We start from the raw sequence: 23,994 nt of genomic DNA, 5'->3' as shown, positions 1-23,994 counted from the left end.
CAATCATTAAGCATTAACTGTTCAATTGTTCGTGGAAATATGAATGGTAATGCTACTGATTTAATAATTAAACACTATACACATCTATCAAGATGTCATATAGTACCCTATAAATTTGTACAGTTAAAATAATAATTGACTAGGGGTACTGCAGGTACATGCTAGAGCAATTGTTCTCATCTGTGAGTAGCAACCCCTTTGGCAACCTCTGTCTCTAAAAATATTTACACTACCATTCACAGCAGTAGCAAAATTGCATTTATGAAGTAACAATGAAACAAATGTTACAGTTGGGAGTCACCACAACATGAGGTGCTGTATGGGTGACTATGTTATGGGTTGCAGCATAGGAAGGCTGAGAATCGCTGGAGCAGAGGCTCAGGTAGGAGTGTGAAGGATACAGAGCTGCCTGGGCCCAGCAGTTTGATGCCAACCTGGACAATAATGTGAGACTCCCACTGCATAATAAGATAATTATTATTATCTTAGAAATTGGGCCAGCCTTTATCCTAACATTTCACACTCTCCTTCCATTTATTCCATTTTGTTTCCAAACTTGGTTGCACATTGAGTTTTTTTAAACAATAACAGTGTCTAAATTCCACTTCCAGATTTAATTTGACTATGCCTTCACTTCGGGCTTTGTGAAAACCCTCTCAGGTGATTCTAATGTGCACCAAAGTACAATAGCCGCAGATCTATTCTAAAATAATCGTGTTTCAGAGACCAGCCCTCGTAGTGAGCAGAACAAAAGGAAAATGTACTTGCTGGTTAAATAAAACATTATGCTTGGTCCAGTGTCTTCCTTTAGAGGAAAGCGGTGCTAACGTGAAAACAGAAGGCTTTTGAGATAGAAAACGCCAGATGTCATAACCCGGGGATGTAACGAGTCGAGAATACACAGTGAGAGAACTGTGGTGGTGATCGATGTAAGATAAGTCGGATACAATGTTTTGCTTCCTGACCCTTTATGACAATGATAAAAATGTATGACATTAAGTTAGTAACACATTTATATCCTTTATCTTAACTGGAACCAAAATGACAGAGATCTTGTCTATTCTTGACTCTGTGACTAAATATTAATGGGGGAAATAAATAAGTTTTTATAGTAAGCTCTGGACAAAGAAGCTACAAATAATTTAAATGAGCTAAGATCCTGAGAAACGTCACTCATCTGGATGTTCTGGAATAGGAGCACATAATTTTCTTATCTGTAAAGATTTCTGGTTTTGCCTCTCAATGTGGCATTTGTAGAAACGCATTTAAGATGCCATCCTCTGGTGCAATGACTGTATTCCACAGGTAAGCACATAGCAGCAGAGAACTTATCTCTACTGTAGCCAGGCTGCCGTTTGGTTAATAAAATTTAGTTATGCTAAAGACTTTAAGGGGTGAAAACTGGTTTGGATAGGTGAGCACATGCCGTCTGTCCTTCCATAACTGTAATTCCTTCCAGACTGCAAGGATCATAAGGGGGAATAGGTGGACAAAATCAAATGTTGGAATAACTAAATTAGGCTGACTCACCGCCTCTCCATTGCCAAATTAAAGCGATTAGACAAAGTGTCAGAGACTCTCAATTTTAAGAATAAAAATATTGAACCTAAGACTTTGGCTGTAAAGAATCCAATCCCAAGGGCTGGAGCTAGCTCAGTGGTTAAAAGTACTGGCTGCTCTTCCAGAGGATCCAGGTTCTAGTCTCAGCACCCACATGGCAGCTCACAACCCTCAGTAACTTCAGTTCCAGGAAATCAGATGCCCTCTTCTTGCTTCTGCTGGAATTGCAGGTACAACAACATACATAAAACAGAGAGAGGGAGAGAGAGGGGGAGAGAGAGAGAGAGAACAACAATCCCAGGTCTTTCTGCCACACTAATACAAAGAGATGGCATAGTGGAAGAAACCAGATAAAGCGATGCTGTGCTATAGGTGAGGAAATACCTTTTCTCTGAATTTACTGAGTGTCTTTGAAAGGAAAAGCTAAGTGTTTTAATCCCTATGGATATTTAAGTCAATTAACTGAGTAGGCCTTAGGTTTCTTGACAATCAAATGAAGGGCCTGGGTGAGATTATATTTGTGATCTCCCCCAAATCAAGACATTTCCTTTAGTTTTACCTTTTGTTGTTTTTCAAATTATTTTTTTATTTTCAAAATTATAATCTATATAAATTTTGTCTTCTGTTCCATCCATTAAAACTCCCTCATATACTTCTCCTCGTTCTCTTTCAAACTCATGACTTTTTTCTCTAATTGTTTTTACATCCATGTACATATATGCATATACATATATACTCATATATACAACCTGATGTCTCTGTATAATGTTACTTATATGTTTTCAGGGCTGACCATTTGGTACTGGGTAACCAGTTAGTGTGCTCTTCCTTGGGGAAGACTATTTTTCTCCCTCTAAGCATTCCTAAGGTGACATATTTTAAGAAAACTCATAATGAACATCAACCATACATTAGTGAATAAGTACTGAAAAATCTATAGAAGAGATAACTAAAGGATCCTAGGGACTGAAGCTCAATTATTATTGCACAAGGACAATAAAAATAAGCTATGTGGTGGTCTATAAACCATAAATGTAGATTTCACAGATGCCAAAGATATGCAGGAGAATTCTAACAGGTCTGTGGTAAATGTGAAATGTGGGTCAAAAACATAAAAGTGGGGGTCTTAGTAGATGTTAAGTTGGGGGCATAGCCCCAGCCCCTGACCTGGGAGTTGCTTTGCTCTAGACTCCAAATCCCAGCATGCCAGGCCCTGACCCCTCCTTGGGGAGGGGGGGGTCAGGACCAGTCCCACAGGGTAATTAAGGGGAATCCTAGAGGAAGAACACATGGTTTTCAGGTCTGCATGGGCTCCTTGCTGTCCTGTTTCCCCGCCATGTGCTCGGCCACCCGAGATCATCTTACGATGGGCATTTTGATTTAGTTTGATTTGACCTAATTGGATTTCTTGCACCGGGGAAGCTGCTTTTATTCTTATCAGTAGATTCTTACGAAAACACATTTTACATGAGCAAGAATAAATTAACAAATGGAAAAAGAACAAAGACCAGAAACAGACAAACAAGCAAATGGGTCTCCATGCATTAATTTAAGCATGTTTTATGTAACTTTATGGGTCCTTTAATTGTAAGGAACTTTCAAACACACACACACACACACACACACACACACACACACAAAGCCCTAATTTCACCTTTTCTTGAAAATGCAGATTTGACATAATGGTCCACGATTTAACCAGTGGCGAAGGCTACCAAGACCAGCTCTGTACATAATGAATGCATGCTTCCTCAACAAGGCCCACCCTCTAGAATATTCCAATGTTTCTCCAACCTGTAAGGCTATACACGCTAATTTTGTCAGTGTCTACCATACTTAACCTCAATAGTCTACCCCTTAACAAGGTCCAGGTGAAAGGAATGAATCAGTAATGAGTAAGGAGTTCACCTTAAACATCTTCCACTCCAGTCGTTTGTTTGCTTGCTTAGTCAATGTAGCCAATATGAATAGACTCTCATTCATACATCTTACTGCTAGTATATAGAAACAGTGCTGATTTGGCTTATTGATATTGTATCATGCAAATTACTGAAATTTCTTGCATCCCTTCGTTGGTGCTTTTATGGTTTTCTACACCTAAGATTGTGTTAGCTGCAAACAATAGAATTTGTTCCCTTTTGTCACAGGCGCCTTCATGTCTTTCTTGCCTAGGTGCTCTGACTATGCGGAATGGAAGTAGAGATAGTGAGTACCGCTGTCTTCTTCTGATCTCAAAGGAAAAGCTTTCAAACTTTCCCCTACTCTGTGAGACATTGGGAGTGTCTCTGCCATAGAAGGCTCAGCCTGTGTTCTCACATCCACACTATCCTAACGACCTAAGAGTTTTTTATGAAGGAATACTGAATCTTGTCAAAGATTTTTTGGTTATCAATTGAAATGAGCCAGGCTGCCTGCCTTTATTCTGTTAATTTATTGACTTGCATATATTGAACAACCTTTTCATCATTGGGATTAACCCTACTTGATCATGGTGAATGATTATGGTCTTTAACATGCTTTATAGGAATGGGGATATAGGTCGGTGGTATAACATTTGCCTACTATATGCACGGGACAGGGTTTGATCCCAACAACAACACACACACATACACATACACACATACACACATACACACACACACACACACACACACACACAAAACACACACACTGCTCTTGGTTTGTGTGATAGTACTTTGCTGAGGTTTTTGCTTCTTTGCGTTCTTTGGTTTTGTCATTGTTGTTTGAGTGCCTTTGATTGGTATCTTTGATTTTGATATTGGTGTAATGATGGTTTTATAGAATGCGTTATAAAATGTAAGTTCAGTTTTATTGGAAGTTTGAGAATTGACATTGACTTCTTAAAACAGTTGCTGGAATTCAATGATGGAACAGTAAGAACACAGATTTTTGTTTTTTGGAAACATTGTTAATGTTCCCATCTCTTTACATATATTATTTTTATTAATTTATTTGGGAGTATGCACGTGGGTGTACGCGCGCGCGTGCACGCATGCGCGTGCATGTCCGTACAGAAACCAGCACTTTTTACATGAATTTTCAGAATCTGAACTTGGTCCATATACGTCTGAGGCCAGTACCTTACCCACACGTCCATCTCCCCACACCCCTCTTTATCAATGATCTGTTCAGTTCTCCCGTTTATTCCTAAATCGATCTTTGCATAGTGCATTGTCTAGGAATTTATTTGCTCATCCGGATTCTCCTAGTTTAGCACATAGCTGTTGATAATAGCATCGTATGTTGCTCTGCATTTCTGCTGGGTCATGTAACATCTCTGCTTTGCATTTATGAATCACGAGATTTTTTTTTCTGCTCAGTCTATTTAACATGTTGGGGAGTGGAGATTTCTTTTCATTCCAAAAGCACAGTTCTTTCTCTCTGCAATCTTTGCAATGGTTTCCTCTATTTTATCTGTTGTCATTCTTATTTTTTTTCTAATTGTTGTGAAATTAGGGGCAGATTTGAGACATGAATGTCTTGATTCATGTCATAGATTGTAAGGCAGAAGAGAAATACAGGTTATCATGGAAGAAGCCAGGCTGGAGAAGAATGCTGGAATTGCTGAAGGACCCATGAGGCGCTCACAGAACCAACGGCTCACAAGAATGAATTTCTAATGTGCTCCTTATGTCGGGGCATGAACATCACCCTCTGGAGCTCACGCTCAGGAGCATCAACCTCTGCTGGCTCATACTCACTCACTTCTCTCTCTCTCTCTTTCACACATACACACACACACACACACACACATCACACACCCCAGGGCTCACCCTCAGGAGCATCAGGCTCTGCTGGCTCACACTCACCCACATCTCTCTCTCTCCTCTGGCCTCTGATGGTATCATTTCTCTCTCTCTCTCTCTCTCTCTCTCTCTCTCTCTCTCTCTCTCTCTCTCTCTCTCTCTCACACACACACACACACACACACACACACATACACACACACACACACACACACACACACACACACTGGGGCTCACCCTCAGGAGCACCAGCCTCTTTAGGTCAGCTCACACTCACTCACATCACCCACATCACGTCATCCCCAGGGCTCACTCTCAGGACTATCAGAGCCACTCTCCTATGTTTCCGTTCTTTGTTTTCTTAGATCCTCAAACTACAGCAGTAGGTCTTTGTTGGGTTCTCTTTCCTTCTTCTTTGACGTAGCACTCACTGACATAAAGGGTCTCCTTGCAGCTGCCCTGCCTCCTTCCCACTGGCTTTCACATGACACATTTTCATTGTCCTTTATCTCAGGAAAAATTTTAATTTCCTTTTCTTTGTTGACATAACAAATTAAAATAAAACGCTGAATTTTGTCATTTTACAGATGACTAAGGGTCAGTGAGATAAGTCAGCTGACAAAAGCCCTTGCTGTGCATGCCTGATGCCCTGACTGACATCCTAGGACCTATGGAAGAAGGAGTGCACCAGCTCCCGAAAGTTGTCCTTTGACTTGCACAGGTGCAACAAGGTATGTGTACAAACACACACGAAAATAAGACACACTTAAAAATATGAAGCAAAGGAACAACAAAAGAGAGTTGGTAATTTCAATGTCTCATACTTTAAATACATCCATTTTATGAATCATAAGTTAAACACTCATGAAATATGCATGGGAAATTATGTAGAGTACATGTAAAATAAGGCATTCCCAAATCTGGAAGGCTTTATATGCACTAATATTTTGACACAAACTTCAAATTAAAGCAAGAAGAAAGCATGCCTGCTTTATTGAAACTTTCCCATAGCAACAACATTTAATTCAAGCTAAGAATGAAGGGATGTGGACGGCAGAGGTGGCTCAACATTTAAGGGTGTGTCCTGCTCTTACAGAAGACCCAGTTCAGCTCACAGAACACACGTCAGCTGGCAGGCATCCACCTGTGGCTCCAGCTCTGGGAGCTCCTGAGTCATTTTCTGGCAGTGTAGGTGCCCACACATATCACACATGTTGCGTGTGCATAAATAACAAAATAAGTACTAAGTAATAAAATAATTTAAAAATAAAGAAGCTGATAATAAAATGGCTAAAATATTTTAAAAGTTAACTACAGTAGTCTGGGTGTTGGGAGGGGATGTTTGGGTTTTGGGGATTGGGGGTTTCTCTGTATAGCCCTGACTGTCCTGGAACTCACTCTATAGGCCAGGCTAGCCTCAAAATCACAGAGATCCGGCAATCTTGTCTACTTCCAATATCCAGGAGGATAACTATATGTTTTTCTTTGGATTCACCTTCTTATTTAGCTTCTCTATAGTGAAGGGAACCCTGATGGCTCTTTGGCTTGGAGAGGGAGGGAGTGGGGGTATGGGTGGAAGGGAGGGGAGGGAAAGGGGAGGAGGAGGGGAGGAGATGGAAATTTTTAATAAAAAATGAGAAAAAAATCACAGAGATCCACCTGCCTCTGCCACCCAACAGCTGAAATTAAAGGTATGCACTACCACCACCTAAAAATAGATTCATTATGATGACACATAACAATCAAAAAACTAAGTGTCCATACTAAAGAAGGGATATTAAATGCTAAAGAGGAAAAAGACCAACTAAGATTTTAAAAAAGGCAGACCTATTAGAATGACACCTGATTTCTCAATGGAGACTTTAAAAGCCAGAAGGGCCTGGGTAGATGTTCTACGGACTCTAAGAGGCCACAGATGCCAGCCCACACTCCTGTACTCAAGGCATTCATAACCATGGATGCAGGAAGAAAAACACTCCACAATGAACCAAATTTAAGAAGTATCTGTCTACAAATCCAACTCTACAGAAGGTGGTAGAAGGGAAACTTGAGCCTAAAGAGGTTAATGACACCAAAGAAACACAAAGAATAACTAATCTTAGACCAGAAAATCAAAAGACAGGGAGAAAACCATACTACCACAACAAAATATCAGAAACCAACAAACACTGTTCATTAACAACTCTCAATGCCGGTGGTGTCGATTCACCAATAAAAAGGCACTATTAGGATGGACACAATAGCAGGGTCCATCCTTCTGTTGCAACCAAGAAGCACCCCTTAACAAGGCTAGACATCACCTCAGTATAAGAGGATTATACTGAGAGTCCAAGAAAATGGGCCCAAGAAATAAACTGGTGTTATGTGACAAAACAAACATCAAACCAAACCTATCAAAAAAGAATAGGAAGGACACTACATACTCATCTAAGGGAAAAAAATAAAACTCCACCAAAAAGACTACCTTAGTTAGGGTTTCTGCTTCTGTGAAGAGACACCATGACCACGAAACTCTTACAAAGGAAAACATTTAATTGGGGCTGGCTTACAGTTTGAGAGGTTTAGTCCATTATCATCGTGGCAAGACGTATGGAGACGTGCAGGCAGACATGGCGCTAGTGAAGGGGCTGAGAGTGCTACATCTTGGCCTGGAGGCAGCAGAAGGAAAAACTACTATGGACCATGCTGGGCACAGCTTGAGCACATAATATACCTCAAAGCTTGTCCCAACAGTCATATACTTCCTCCAACAAGGACACGCCTACCTACATATGCACGTATGTAATACAGTTAAGACATGGATATGTGAGGAAAAGGTCAGAATTAAATATAATGCAGAGGAACTCAAATGGAAGTAAAATGTCATGGAAGAAAGAAGAAGCCTTTTAGCAACAAAGAAGGATGTTTCTCAACATTCAAAGGATTGGTTCCTCGAAAATATTAATATAATGGATGTGCATACACATAACAAGAGAGCCTCCATAAACAGAGAGCTGATTCAGATGGAAGATGTGATTCCATGGAACCTACATCTGTAGCTGGAGATTGCCATACCTTTTACCCACTAACAAACAGAATCCAAGAGATTAGTAATTGAGAAACTTCCAATTACATTTGTGGTCTCTTTGTCCTAAACTGGTGCACTAGAGCACCACACAGTGGGAGAGTGTGGGCAGCGCCTTGCCTCTGGGGCACAGCAAACAGTGGATCATAAAAGGGGCCCATTATACTTGTTAAAATTGATATTTTGTATTTTACATTTGCTCTGATCAGAATAGAGCTAAATTTGTTATGAATATAATGATAATCATAAAGTTTCTCAATATTTGAAAATTGAAAAACATTAATAATTCTAAATAACCGTGGGCCAAATATATAATCACAAGGATAATAGGAAACTAATTTTGCACTCAGTTCTCTTGAAAATACCAGATCTCAAAGCCTCTGCTTAGAAGGGAATGTTTAGTTAAAATAAATATTTGAGAAAATAATAATAATTTTAGAATCAAGGATCTAAGGTTCAACTTTAAGATGCTAAAATTAAAGAACTAGACAATGTTTACCCAAAGTACAAGGAAATAGGAAAATAAAAAATGTAAAATATTTTCTATTGTTTTATTGAGCTATACATTTTTCTCCACTCCACTTCTTCCACCTTTCTCCTCTTCTACCCTCTCCCATGACCCCCACAATCCTAATTTACTCAGGAGATCTTGTCTTTATCACCTTCCTATATAGATCCGTGTATGTCTCTCTTAGGGTCCTCTTTGTCATCTAGGTTCTCTGGTTTTTCTTGGCATTATATCTAAAAGCTACTTATGAATGAGTACATATTAAATTTGTCTACTGGGTCTGGGCTACCTCACTCAATATGATTCTTTCTAGATCCATCCATTTGCCTGCAAATTTCAAGGTGTCGTTATTTTTCCCATTCTGTAGGCTGCCATTTTGTCTTGTTAACCATGTCCTTTGCTTTACAGAAACTTTTCAGTTTCAGGATATTAACATGTAAAAGAATGCAAATAGATCTATCTCTATAGCCATGCACAAAGCTCAAGTCCAAATGGATCAAAGACCTCAACATAAAACCAACCACACTGAACTTTATAGAAGAGAAAGTAGGAAATACACTTGGACGCATTGGTACAGGAGACCACTTCCTAAATAGAACCCCAGTAGCACAGACACTGAGAGTGACAATAAGTGGGACCTTCTGAAACATAGAAAATATTTTTAAGACACTACAAATATGGGATAATAAGACCAAAAAGTTGGTCACAATAGATACTTCTGAGATCCAAGGATTAGGCTAGTATTGTGCTCTCCCTAAAGTTGGGAACAGCAATCTCATTAAAGTGTCATGGAATGGCCAATTAGAAAGAAGAAATAACCAGATAATCATAATAATAATATTCAATATAATAAATGAATTATGAAATTGAAAAGTTTCCATCTGGCCCTAGAAATAGTCCTTTCCTTATGTAAAGAATTTCCCGCCACTTTCTTAAACCCCCTCATGAACTGGTAAAAACGTAAGCCCTAAAGTCGTGTGCCTGTTTTTGCAAATGCATTCTACATTTTTTTTCACAAGTGTTTGTTTTACTTTGACAATGCATTTATCCGAGGTAGCAAATGGCCTCGACTAAAGACGGCGGCTTTTTATTCCGCATTCTTTACAGGCTGGAGCAAAAACTTGCAACGTGAAAACACCGTCTCCATGCTTGTACTGGAAGAGATGCGGTAAGTACCTGCTCGTTGTCCTATCAGAAACACTGAAGAAGCACTGTAAACGTGGAGAACAACCCTCGGTGCACTGAATCCTCTGAATATAATATATCAGCCTCCCATCTACTTATTAGCTTCTCCTTCTAAAGGAGCTGTAAGAGGAAAGCAGAATATGTCAATAGTAATTAGTCTGATCACAACGAATCAGTATACTTTGACCTGGAGACCATGTCAGATAACCCTTAAGAGGGAGCTGGAGTGACATTTTAAGTATAATCAGGGATTAAAACTTTGGAGTGCCCATATTCGAAAGTTATAGCGTAACTTTTCGTGAGACAGATTTATTTCACAGACGTATAGCTTCCGATTTCCATCTGAAGCAGTGTAGGTCATCCCTTTAAAGGTGCTTCGTGAGTTATGATTTAGGGAAAGGAGAAATGATTTCATTCCAAATAGCCCTGGATGAAGAATTCCCCCCCCCCCATTAAAACCTCATTCTATAGGGAGGTAGAAAATGGACTACCAAGATCCTCTTTAAAAATTCAAGTAACTGCAAAAAAGGGGAGGGGGGGAGGGTCATGAAGATATTGTGTGCAAATTCTCCCAAAGCCATCAGCGGAGTGTGGCGGAGTATGAAAAGGGCTGACTTGTGGGAAATATCACCACTGGAGGAGAAATCACCCAATACCAGGACTTTGCTTGAGTAAATGGAATCAGATAACCGTCTAGGAAGGAGCTGTGGTTTACTCCTACTGAGTTTCATCTGTGTTAGTCTGCAAGAGTACAGTAGATTGAGATACTCAAGTATAAGAAGTATATGCAAATTAAAATACATTTGATCACTGTCAAAATACAAATGTTTCCAGTTTATCATTAGAAATTTCATGATAAGAAAATACATGACTGCCACAGAAACAGATGAACTTTATTATTGTCATTAAGATAGTGAAGGTAATTGTTCAGACGTAGATAATTACTAAGATGTAAAATATTTTGAGATTATTGATAGTTCTGTGGATTTCATTTTCACTATAAACTCCATTAACTTGTATGGTTTTGAATCCAAACAAATTAAATGCTACAAATACCTTCAGTGAATAAACTACCCAAAAGTAGAGGCCAATTAAACAGTCTGACCTTTTCAGGTTATTATAAACCAAGAAGAGTAATTCTTTTTAAGTATTCCCTGTATTTCTTATTATTCCAATGACTTGGTCAAATGTTACCCTCATCAGGCCGGACGTAGTTTACCACTGAATTTCAGCTGGCATGGGCTGAACTTGCCACTCACTGAAAGGAAGAGCTCCAGCAAAGAAAATTCTACAGACAATTAGTATAAACCCAGGTCAATTCGAAGACTAGTTTTAATTTTGAAAGGGAAATGGCATCAGAGAAATGTCTGTTCAGCTCAGGCAATAATCCTTGCTTCTACTGGTGAATTAGCTTTGTCACCCCCCTGGTTAAAATCACTTCCCTCTGCCATCTGAGTAAAACTGAAGAGCTAGTTCAGATTTATGAACCCCGCCTAGCCTGGGTCAGTGGCAACGTCATGTGCCTTGCTTCCCACAGGCACACCAACCACAGCGGTCACCACCACACACGGTGGTGATCTTTCTCCTTCTGGGCCTTGCGTTTGCCCGTACTTAGTCAACAGTCTCTCTCCACACAGTCTACCAGGCAGGCCCCCACCCTACTGCCACCTCCTCAAAGAGATCTTTTCTGGGTAACTAAAGTAGAATTAAGCATTTTCAGTTTCATTGCCCTGTTAATTCCACTTGCGGGACTTCAAACAATCTGTGCCTCATTTGCTTACTGGGTTATCTCTCATGCATTTTAGACTACCGTCTAGGTGAACCTGGGCAGTTAGTTCTAAACTCTGAGATTGCTTGCCACCCCGCGCTGGCACACAGCCCTGTGTGTGATGCAGGTGGATTTCAGTTCTATTGAGTTTTCTCTTACTTTCACCAATAGTCAAAAGCTTAACAAGAATCACCGTGACCGCTGGGTTGTCCTGGCTGACGTGTCAGTTTGTTTTCCTTTAGAATCAGGTAGAAATGGATGGAACAGTGACTACATTTTAGAAACCTCTGGAAACAAAACTATGCAATAGACCGAGTATGGGACGTGAGCGAATTAGTGAAAGCTCGTTTCCACACCCGTGGAAACGGAGACGTAAATTTGCTAGCTGTTGGAAAAATCATGGGAATGAGTGGGCATGAGGGAGATGGGAGACGCTTTCAGTTTTGTGTCTGTTAAACCCTAAGTGTTTATATATTTATTTAAATGATGATGAAATGGTGGTCATGTAGCTGAATATAAAGCTGATGGCAAAATCAGGCTAGGGGACCACTGGAGCAGGAATGAAAATCGCCATTGCTGTAGACCTTCCCCACGGTTGACCTGAGTGACGTACTCCACGTTTCTTCTATTCCAGACACACACTTAGGCTCTCTGAGTCCAGACGGCCGTGCACTCGAGTGTGTGCAGAAACCCTACGCAATTCATCTGCTCGGCCCTTCCGTTTCTCCTCCATTCTTTATCTTGGTTTCCATGTATCCACTACCCTAGCTCTGTAATGGAGACAAGGCCTGAAATTTCACTGCTGAATTCACAGCAGCTCTTTCTCCTTCGCCTTACTTTTTCGCTTTAAAGACATTAACCTGTGTGTTTGCCAAACGACTGAGCATTAAATGGAGCTGAGCGACTTCCTTAAAGAAAAGTGATGCCCTTGGCTTTTCTGTACCTAAGGAGGTGACCCTTAAGATTGTATTCTATCGGAGGATAATTGATGTTCTGCGGGTTCCGTTCTTGTTACCTTCCTCCTATTAGGTGTTTGCAAGGCAAAGAACATGTTCCTTTGGATATCTTAGCAATTTATTATCCTGAACCAATCAGGTCATTGGCAAACACAGCCCAGCACGTCTGCGTTCAGCTATAAATGTCTATTGATAGATACAGCAGTCATATTAGTATCATTTTAATCCGTTACTGTGAGTTTCTGCACAATTTTCGTCTCACATGTGGTAGAATTTATAAAAATCCTGTATTAAAACTGCCTTTTTAAGAGGTAGGTCTATGGAGTACCAATTATAAAAAAAATAAATACGGACAGAACAGTTTAACACAGTTGCCTGAGCAGAGTGTTCCAGACACACACTTAGCAAATGGCTTCCTTGTAAGTCTTTATTGTTGAGCTTTCAGAAAAAGAAGCTAATGCTGGGGCAGACATGCGCAAGACTGAAGCATTACAATATTCTCGAATCTAACTGTATCAGTCCAGAGTTCTGCCTGGAGGGAGAAGGGAATGAGAGAGGCTACTTGAGGTGGTTATGAGGCTCACAAGACATGCAGGAAGCAAAATGGCAATGCAGGTGAGACCTCGAATCTCTTGTTTTCATCTGAAGGATTAAGACACAAGAGACCTACCATTTAAATTCCAGTCTACAAGTGGATGGGGAGGGTGTCAAAGGAAATAGGTGTATATTTCACTTTCAGTTTGAATCAAGAAGCCTGAAGGAATGGCTGCCCGCGCTCAAACAGATGGGAAGCAGGATGTTCCTACCACATGAAGGCCAGTCTTTGTTCTAGACAAGTCTTGGGTTCACTGGATTTGAACCTCTCAAGCAAGGAAGGCAATCCCTTCATCAGTCTACCAATTCAAGATTCACATCAGCCAACAGCATTGTCATAGACACTCGCATAAAGAGTATTTGATAAAATAGCTAGAAATTGATGGCTCAAACAAGATGGCACATTAAATCAGCCATCTCATTGCCAAAGAATTATGATGACATATTTATTTTTATTCATGTGTCCCAAAGAAATGACTCAAGAGATCAACAAAACTCATGCTAGTTCTTTTTCATATGTACCGTTTCTTTCCCTGAACACTTACTTCAAGTCTTAGAATACTACTATAATTCTATAATTTGGGGAGCGTTTTCCCCAAATGAGACTAAGAAAATCTTAGCTTCTGGTTCCATGTCTACTGTACTGCTTCTTATCTTGGTAAATTCAATTAGTGTTACAAAATTCTACTCCTCTTGAATACAAGAAGCGCACTGGACCCGGCAATGCCTGTGGACCTCTTCTAGGAATGGCTTTGAAACTGGAGACAGTTCTTTACTGCCCTAGCTGTGTGGATTCCTCATGAGTGGAGATGAACTAACTACCAGCTTTCAATACAAGAGGAAGTCTTTTGTAGTAATTGCGGTGGTTAGTGTGGCCGAAGAACCAGGCAAGCATGACTAACCTAAACTGTTTATTGACCCAGTAGAAAAGAACAATAAGTTCATCATATCCATGCTGTCTGCCAATAGGTACCGTCACATTCATATTTATGCAAAACTATGCCAAGATGTTTTTAATTTAGTTTGAGCTGAGGGGAGAAAATACGAGTGGTGAAGGGGGCTAAATAATTTAACAGCTCTTTCTGCCAGGATGGGAAAACCAGAGTTAAGCATCTAATTCCTTCCATTTCTTCATGATAAATATACAGGTTCATTGTTTTGAGCTAGTTTCACTATCAGTGAGTCCTTACTGTCTGCTTGCTTGCAAGGCTAACAATAGTTACAGCACCCCTCTGTGGTTCCAGTCACACAAACCACTTTCTATTGTATACTATAGATCAAAGCCAATACTAAATTGAATAATTGTCCTACCAACCTTGTATTATAGTTCTTAACTTTTATCACTTGTATGTATATACATTTATGCATATTTTTAGTAAGTTACCCCAGGTTATTTTTTGCTTTTCTTTGTTATGTGTGTACATGTGGTGTGCATGCTTATATGCATTTTGAAGAAAGTGCGCATGCACATAAAGATGCATGCATGTGAAAACCTGAGGTTGTTGCCAAGAATCTTCCTCAGTGATTCTCTTCTAGATAAACTGTTTGAGGCAGGGGCTCTCCATCAAACGAGAGCTCCTGGATATGGATAGCAACTTTAGCGGACTTGTTCCGGGAACCGCCTGTCATATAAACCTGGAATTATAGACGGCCACCAATGCCCACCCAGCATGTAAGCTTTTACATTTAATGGCTAGGTCAACTTCCCAGCCACGTCATGTTACTGTTAAAGGTAGAGATTTTTAAAAAAAAAATAAAATTGTATTTGAGGTTCAGGAGAAAGTTCCTAGTGAAAAACACAGATTCCTTTAGAGTTAATTTTACCCCTTATCAGCTAATTCCCCCCCCCAAAAAAAGAAAAATCTAAATGCGTGTCCACTGCGTAAGCAGTGTTGTAGGTAGTTGTCAGACATTAATTGAAAAACACGACAATTATCCCACTGTGGCTACTGATGAAGAGAGCCAGATAAGATGGCTCAAGTCAGGGGTCTGAATCTACATTGACTAAATTAGCTGTCCTCCTCTTCCAATTCTCATTCATCAGGATATATGCAGCTACAATTAAAGGTGAGGGTCGTGGTGTTTCACTGACAGTGAGACCTGCACAGCCACTGAACATGTGGACACTGAGCAAATTGAATTTCTGAAGATTGGAAGCCCTCTCGGGTCTGGTGGATTACAAGAATCTTTAACTATGGGAAAGAAAGAGACTAAAATGCCCTGAGCACTCTGTGTGCTTCCATTTATATAACTATAGTCTTTCCTAAAATAGAATGTTCTGCCTTTACATCCTTTTCAAAAAGTAATTGTATTTTTTTTCTATCGTATCTTCCAGCCAAATGACCATTGTCTTGGGCTTATTAATTTATCATCCTCTGAACATATCATACCAAGTAATAAAACTGAACTATGGGGCCATCCTTACTGATTTCTGGGAGAGGATTGGGCAAATTTATAGTAAAACTCTTCCCTGAGTCTATCTTGACTTAGGTGCAATATTAACAAGTACCTAGTCACCAGAACTTAAGAGATTTTTGCTGTTTTTCCATTGGGCTGATCCATAGACAGTACATGAACTGAACAAGAGAAGTAAAAGGCAGCTTGAGAGTTCTTTTATGTGGCTCTCTTTTGATGCATGCACTTGTCACAGCCCCCTTACTTCAGGTTCTAAGCTTAGCTTGTGTTGATTATTTAGCCAGCTGTGTTGAGAGTTCTGCACAACAGCAAATGCGATGTGGTAACTGGGAACAGCAAGGATGCAGGTTGGGAAGTACTTCTAAAAGCAATTTTAAAAATTTAAAAATTTTAAAAAGGGAATTTGCTAATAGCTTTCGGAAACCCAGTTATTCAACTGTTTCTTCTGCTTCTGCCTTTCCAAGTCAAAACAAGGGCAGTCTTAAACCTGTGCAAATCAACTCACACTCAACTAGAGTGTCTCAGGGGCCACCTCATAGAACGCCAATACAAAAAGCACAGAAGTAGGGCCTCAAGTTCTCAGAGAAAGGCTAGTTGACCCACCAAGGTAATGGCATATGCTTCTTCACTGACTCAGCACTCTTGTTACTCCAGGCCAAATAGAATTCTATTTTGAAAGTTGGGTGCAACTTGAACCCCACCATTTAAGTTCCTTTTCTCCTGTATTTTATAGGTTGGTAGAAAGTGCCCATTATTAGAAGGGGACCAAAACGCATTCTGTGAGGGAATAGCAGATATATTTTATGAATGCCTGGCCTTTAGGAAGAGGTTCTTAACAGGTCTCCGCTGGCTACATCCCAAGCTATTTCTAGCCCAGAAAGAAGAGAAGCTAGAATAATTACCATGTGGCTGTTCCCTCGTGGCTCACCTATCACTATCGCTCCATCTTAATGACAGTACCATAATAGGTCGTTGATTTGTCAGCCAGTCAGGCTCAGAGTGCTTAGAATTATGTCTGACAACACCAGCTTGCTTACATAAACGGCTTAGTAAAATTTCAATGCTTAAAGTAGGCTTTTTTTTCCCTTTGAATAGTTTTACATTAAAAAAAAAAAACAAAGAAAAACACTTGACATTAATTCTGACTCAACAAGACTCAGGTTAGTGAACTATTGTGGATTGCCAAGAACTTAGTGACATACCACTTCAGAAATGATGGATGCTTAGCAATTACTGATCTCATATTGCACTGACAGTCTTGGCACTGGAAGTGGAAGCTGTTCGGAATGATAAATGGATATGACAATTTATTAAAGATCAAAGGCACGATTAGCATTGGGTACAGATGTATCCATTTAGAAAGAACATAGGAGAAGGAAAACAAAAACAAAGATCAAGAGGATTTAAAATGTAGGAATTTAAACTTAGAAATGAAAGGCATACCTGTAGTACACACAGAAATTCTGGACATGTAGCAGCAGTGTACCTTAGAGGTAAGGGAGGCATACGTGAAATGTGGTTCTAACACTTTCATGACCTCATCTACCCATCTCCTGATCGAGTCATCCCTTTCTCCTCTTCTGGTCATGGGCATGCACTACCATGGCTTAAGGCCTCTGGTTTGACTACAGTCCTTGCCATGGTCTGGTTAATTTCAGCGCCGAGTTCCCCTTTCTCAAATGGAAATGGAAGACATGAAGTACTAGAACTGAAAAAGCTATGGGACAAAGCAATTTCCCTCAATTACATGAATCTGTGGCATGTCTGCTGAAACAATTAGTAGATGGGACTCACTGATATTCTTAATGACACATATAATTAACAAATCTTATATGGATACAGAATAGAATACTATTAAACTGGAAAGAAAAATGAAACCAGGCCAGGGGTGGCAATGCCTGCCTTTAATCCCAGCACTCAGGGGTGAGGTAGGTGGGTCTCTATTAGCTCATGAACATTCATGAACATCCTGATCTACAGAGTAAGGATAGTCAGGGATATATAATAGGATACTGTCTCAGAGAGACAGGGGGAGGAGGGAGAGAGAAAAAGGGAGGGAAGTGAAGAAGGACGCTTAAAAGAAATCCCACACTAGCTCAGAATTGAGACTAATAGAGGGTTATTTATTTAGGGACAGACTCATAAATCAATATCCTCTGCTGGAACAGAGAACAGCAACCAAATCCTGCAGCCCAAAAATAGACTAGGGGCCTGCTTTACATCAGCATAAATAGTAAAAGAGGCCACGCCCAAGTGGGCGGGTAACTTAAAGGCTACTGGCTGTAGGAATTTCTACAGCAGGGAGGGGGAGGGAGGGAGGGAGGAAAGAAGAGAGAGGAGAGAGAGAGAGAGAGAGAGAGAGAGAGAGAGAGAGAGAGAGAAAGAGGGAGAGAGAAAGAGAGAGAGAGAGAGAGACTGAGAGAGAGAGAAAGAGAGAGAGAGAGAGAGAGAGAGAGAGAGAGAGAGAGAGAGAGAGAGAGAGAGAGAGAGAGAGAGAATCATGAACCTGCCTGGAATGAATGGAACTAGAAACGATCATACTATGTAAGTAAGTAAGGTACCGAGTAAGGTAACCCAGAAAGACAAAGATCACATGTTCTCTCTCATATGAGATTCCTGACTCCAAAGCTTTCTATGCACATCCATAGCCTGCAGTAACTACAGAAAGCAGCGAAATAAAAGGGACCATCACAGGGATGGGAGAGCAATAGAGACAGGAATAGCAGAGCACATGGGATCTGAAAGGGGAAATGGGAAAAATGGGGGCTCTAGTTAGGGAGATGTAGGAAAATAAATACAGACTAAGAAGGGATGGGGTAGATAACAGTAAGAATGTTTGAAAAAGTCATGAAGAATCATAATATTAACTACCTAAAACTACAAAAACATACATAGGTTTGTGAATAAACATACACATACACTTCGAATACAAATTTCCCATCTGGGCTGACTATGCTCTCCCCATGACCCAAGGACAATCTAAAAAAAACTCCCAACACTGGGTATGAAAGCCCTCTTTTGAGTCATCAGTCAGGAATGTACAAGAGATTCCCAATATATTATAGGATGTTGCTGTGCTCTTGGTTGACCCCCAGTGTTGAAAGTCCCAGTTACTGAAAACATCAGGTAGTTTGAATAAGAATATTTGAATAGTTGGTCATTAGGGAGTGGTGCTAATTGAGAAGGATTAGGAGGTGCGACCTTGTTGGAGTAGGTATGACCTTGTTGGAGGAAGTGTCTCTTTACAGGGTGGGCTTTGGGGTTTCAAAAGCTCAAAGCAGGCCCAGTGTGGTAATTTGAATGTAACTGGGCCCCATAAGCCCAGGGAGTGGCGCTATTGGAAGGTATGGTCTTATTGAAGGAGGTGTGTCCCTAAGGGGGCAGGCTTTGATGTCTCTTCCATTTCCTGTTGTCTTCTGACCAAGATGTAGCCAGCACCATGTCTGCCTACATGCTGCCATGCTCCCCACCATGATAATGAACTAAGCCGCTGAAACTGTAAGCCATCACCTCAATTAAATGCTTTCCTTTCTAAGAGCTGCCACGGTCATGGTGTCTTTTCACAGCGACAGAAACCCTGACTAACACACTCAGTGTCTCTCTTTTCCTGCTCCCTGCAAATGGATGTAGAATTGCCAGTGCCTTCTCCAGCACCAAGTCAGCCTGCATGCCACCATGCTTCCTGCCATACTGATAAAGAGTCAAATCTCTGAAACTGTAAGCCAGTCCCAATGAAATGCTTTTCTTTCTATGAGTTGCCATGGTCATGGTGTCTCTTCATAGCCTTACAGCTTCTTGTATCCCACAGTTTTACAGTGTTATCTAAAGAGCCTGAATTCAGCTGATGTTCATGGATAGGAGACCACTGATGTTACCCAGCCTGTAGGTGAGGTGAAGGATAGCAACGCCAAAGATCCATCATTAGCTCAGGGACAGTCTTACATGACTATCTGTGCTTCCCAGTGCCAAACATTTACAAAGAGGAGAAGGAGGACTACAATTAAACACTTTATTTCCTGTCAAAGTTGACTTAAGACCACCATGTTCAATGTCCCACACTCTAACTGCATGATCCCAAGATGCACTGCAAACTTCTTCAGCATCTGACCAAAGTAGTGAGCAAATTGTTTCTGTGTGGCCAGCGAAGGTCACCAAGGAAGTCCTTGTTAGCCCCAATTGCTGATTTCTGTTTCTTTCTTGGCTGATTTGTTGATTCTTCCATTTCATCTTCTTCATCTGCAGTGACTGCAAACCAGATCTTCAGCATCTTATCCTAAGGGGCACTGCAAGATTTAGTTCCTGAGCTACCCATGCTATAGACTCCACAACCCCAACATGACTTCTGGTCCTATAAGAGAACAGTCTGGTCCACTGGGGCACTCACTAGTAACCAGGACAAGCTGTCCTTTTTCACCCAAGTCACATCTTTCACAACATTTGTATGTCCCACAATGGTCATTATTGACTTTCCTTCAAAGGATCAGATCTGAAAAGTCTTATCATAAGAACCAAATAGGGTCTATTCTTCTGCCCCTTTGACTGAGCTGATCCAGTCATCATGGAACATGAATTTCTCTGCCTGGGGTGTGGTCCATTTTTCCTCATTTTCTAGTTCAACAACCTCTTCCAATGAGATGTTTTCCAGTTCTATGTATTTGACCTAGGACATTCTGATGTGGGAGGTCCTTCTGTCTATGTGCTGTTTTTATTGGTTAATGAATTGAAAAACTGCCTTGGCCTGTTGATAGGGCAGAACTTAGGTGGGGGAGGGTGGGAACTGGACTGAAAGCTGGGAGAAGAAAGGCAGAGAGATGCCATGGAGTCACAGCCAGAGTCAATGCCAAAACTTTGATGGTAAGCCACTGCCACATGGTGATACACAGATTAATAGAAATGGGTTAAATTCATATGTAAGAGTTAGCCAATAAGAAGCTAGAGCTAATGGGCCAAGCAGTGATTTAATTAATACAGTTTCTGTGTGATTATTTCAGGTCTAAGCTAGCCGGGTGGCTGGGAAGAACAAGCAGCCCTCCCTCCAACTTGGGTTGACATTCAAGTACCTGTAAGTCTGTGTAGTGCAGCAGAAGCTCGGCTTCTGCTGTCTTCCTCTGGTTTCCTCAGATCATACCATGTGGTTCCTTTCCACAGGCACCCAGTCCTCACACATCAACTACCTCAGACTGCACAGCGGAAATACAGAGATTAAATTTAGTTTATATCATGTGATATCCTATTGTCTACATTTATTGTGCTTGAAAGTTTTACTGGGTATAGTTGGGGTGGCATCTGTGGCCTCTTAGAGTTTATAGAGCATCTGTCCAAGCCCTTCTGGCTTTTATAATCTCCATTGAAAAATCAAATGTTATTCTAATAGGTCATCCTTTATATGTTATTATATATGCATATATATATAGTATATATTATTTCTTTGTTCTGTGCATTTAGTGTTTTTATTATTATGTGTTAAGGGGATTTCCATTAATGCATCAGTCTATTTGGTATGCTGAATGCTTCTTGTAACCTTGATAGTCATATCCTTTCTTTGAGTTAGGGAAAGTTTTTTTCTATGATTCTGTTGAAGATATTTTCTGTGTCTTTGACATTAGTTTCTTCTCCTTCCTATATTTCTATTATTCTTACATTTGATCTTTTCACAGTGTCCTGGATTTCCTGGATGTTTTATTCCTGGAGTCTTTTGGATTTAATGTTTTCTTTGACTAAGGCATCCATTTTTTTTCTAGCATGTCTTCAGTGCCTGAGTTCCTCTTCTATCTGTTGGTGAGGCTTGCCCACTGAGGTTCCTGTTCAAGTTCCTAAATTTTTTATTTCTAATTTCCCTCAGTTCAAGTTTTCTTTATAGATTCTATTTCTACATTCAGGTCTTGAACTGTTTTATTCATTTCATACTACTTCTTTGTGTTTTCATATATTTCTTTAAGGGATTTATTAATTTCCTCTTTAAGGATGTCTATAATATTCATAAAGTCTATTTTAAGGTCTTTTTCTTGTGCTTTATCATGTTGGAATACTCAGGGCCTGTTGTGGTAGGGTTTCTGGACGCTAGTAGAGACATATTGTCCTGACTGTTATTTATTGTTTTCACACTTGCATCTAAGTACCTAGGTTTGGAAAGATTGTAATTCTAGGTCTTAATATCTGGCCCTATCTTTGTTGGGGGAATGTTTTGCTCTGTGGTTTCTGTTGTCCTCTCTAGTTCTTAAGAAAGTATGTTGGTTGTGTGGTGCCTGGAGGGAAATTTTTCTGGCATTCTGATAGGTGTGGCCATTGGGTATTCAAGGTAAAATGTATTTTTAGGTACTGAGAGCTGACACTTAGGAAGGGGAATGGGCTAGGAGGTAGAATCTCTGATGGATTTCACCCTCAGAACGCAGGGTGTTCCATCAGGATCTGCTTAGTCCCCTGAGACTGGGAGCAGAGAATGAAGAGAGAGTGCAGCTGGGAATGAGACTAGGGGATTGGATTTGGAGATATGGATAAAGATGGACAGATCTGTATTTACCCTGCTTCACTAGCCTGTGGATCCCAGGGAGTGCCTCTGAGGTGGGGAGATGGGACAGAGCAATGGCAGAAAAGAGGGAAGTTTGGAAGGGAAGATCTGTGTGGTCCAGTGGAGATGGGGACAGGGGGACAAGTGTGGCCTCAGCAGGTGGTGGATGCAGACCTGTGGATGAGACTGGGGGATGGATTTAGAGAAGTTTAGGGAGTAGTGAAGATCTGCAATTAGTCTACCTGCTTCCCTCTCAATATTTTCACTGTGTAAATCTTTTCATTACACAGACATGCAGCTTCTATACACCTGCTATTTGAATGACTCCATGATGCCTCCTGCACTCACTGAACAGAATGTGCTGCCCAGAAGTGTTGAAAGACAAAGATTCTGTCACTTCCTGGACAGTCTTGGATATTTTTTTAAAAGCAGCACTACGGTTTAAGGATATCAAGGGCTTCTACGCTTTTTCCTGCAGATTTTTATAAGTTTCCATGGATCTTTTTTCTCCCAGTCCCTTGGCTCTTTCTAGGGTGTTTTTTTTTTTACCATGTTATATCATTTCCCTTCCTCCAGACACTGAAAGGTAGCATTCCTCAAAGTCCTCCCTACCCTGCTCTCCATCCTACTCGAGGCTTCTTGCCAAGGCAACATTCCTTCCTCCCATGCCTTCAGTCACCGCCTTCTTTCACAGCCTACACTTCTTCCTGAGCTGCAGAACTGCGAAACTCACTGCCCACTTGACACTTCTGCTGAGAGAATGTAAAAACACCACCTTCAGCATGTTCCAAAGCAAACTTACGTCTTCGCCCCAATCACACCTCGCTGTCTTCCATCCCATCTTTGACTGAAGTCCCTGTTGAACTGACCTCTCTCTTTCTCTCTCTCTCTCTCTCTCTCTCTCTCTCTCTCTCTCTCTCTCTCTCTCTCTCTCTCTCTCTCTTTCTCTCTCTCTCTCACACACACACACACACAAACCCATCACTCAACCACATAAAACACATTAAGTATTTGTCCTAAGATGAAACTGGAAATCCTGACCACTTCTTGAACCTCTTTACCCAGTGATGCATGAATCAACATTATCATTTCTTGCCTTATTTGTTTTATTGCCCTTTTCAACATTGGAACTTCCCTATTCTCTTTCCTCTGCTTGGCATTCTAACTGCATCCTAAAACTCCCCTCACCACCCCAGTGAATGCTTTCCTGTGCCTTCATAAACACACCCATCCCTCTGGAACATCACAATCGTACCATAAACTCCAGTTCTTCACACTCATTATTACAGATATTGAACATATATGTTTGGTTTTACACATCTGGTTTTAATCAATATCTATCTTATAAACTTAATTTTAAAATCCCCTGGGAAAGAAATATAGCTATGTTATTATATATTTTATCCAGGGTATCCAGCAAATGACAATTGAAGAAGTATGCACAAAGTAAGCTATTTGAGTGCACAGCGTTTGGATGAATTCTACTGGGAAGATATGCTGGAAACACAAATGCTGGTCTAGATGAGAAGCTAGCAGACATATCTCAGGCTGTGGCTTATTTTTTCTTTGTTCTGTGGCACCTTACATCTCTTTATTGTGGGGTACCTCACACAATGCCTACATACAGAGGTGTTCAGTTATTTGTTTGTGAAGGAATACAACTTATGGT

General features: G+C 40.6%; 1 protein-coding gene and 1 pseudogene across 1 annotated transcript in view; both read right to left on the bottom strand.

Annotated features, from left to right (window-relative positions):
• Tmem232 (transmembrane protein 232) overlaps positions 1–23,994 on the bottom strand; it is a 237,768-nt gene that overhangs the window by 85,015 nt on the left and 128,759 nt on the right. The window lies entirely within an intron of this gene.
• On the bottom strand, positions 14,921–20,377 carry LOC119820657 (annotated as a pseudogene).

The sequence above is a fragment of the Arvicola amphibius genome, chromosome 8, assembly GCF_903992535.2.
Source record: "Arvicola amphibius chromosome 8, mArvAmp1.2, whole genome shotgun sequence".
Taxonomy (NCBI): Eukaryota; Metazoa; Chordata; class Mammalia; order Rodentia; family Cricetidae; genus Arvicola; species Arvicola amphibius.
Note: the sequence above shows the minus strand (reverse complement) of the source record. Positions and strands in the feature narration are given on the sequence as shown.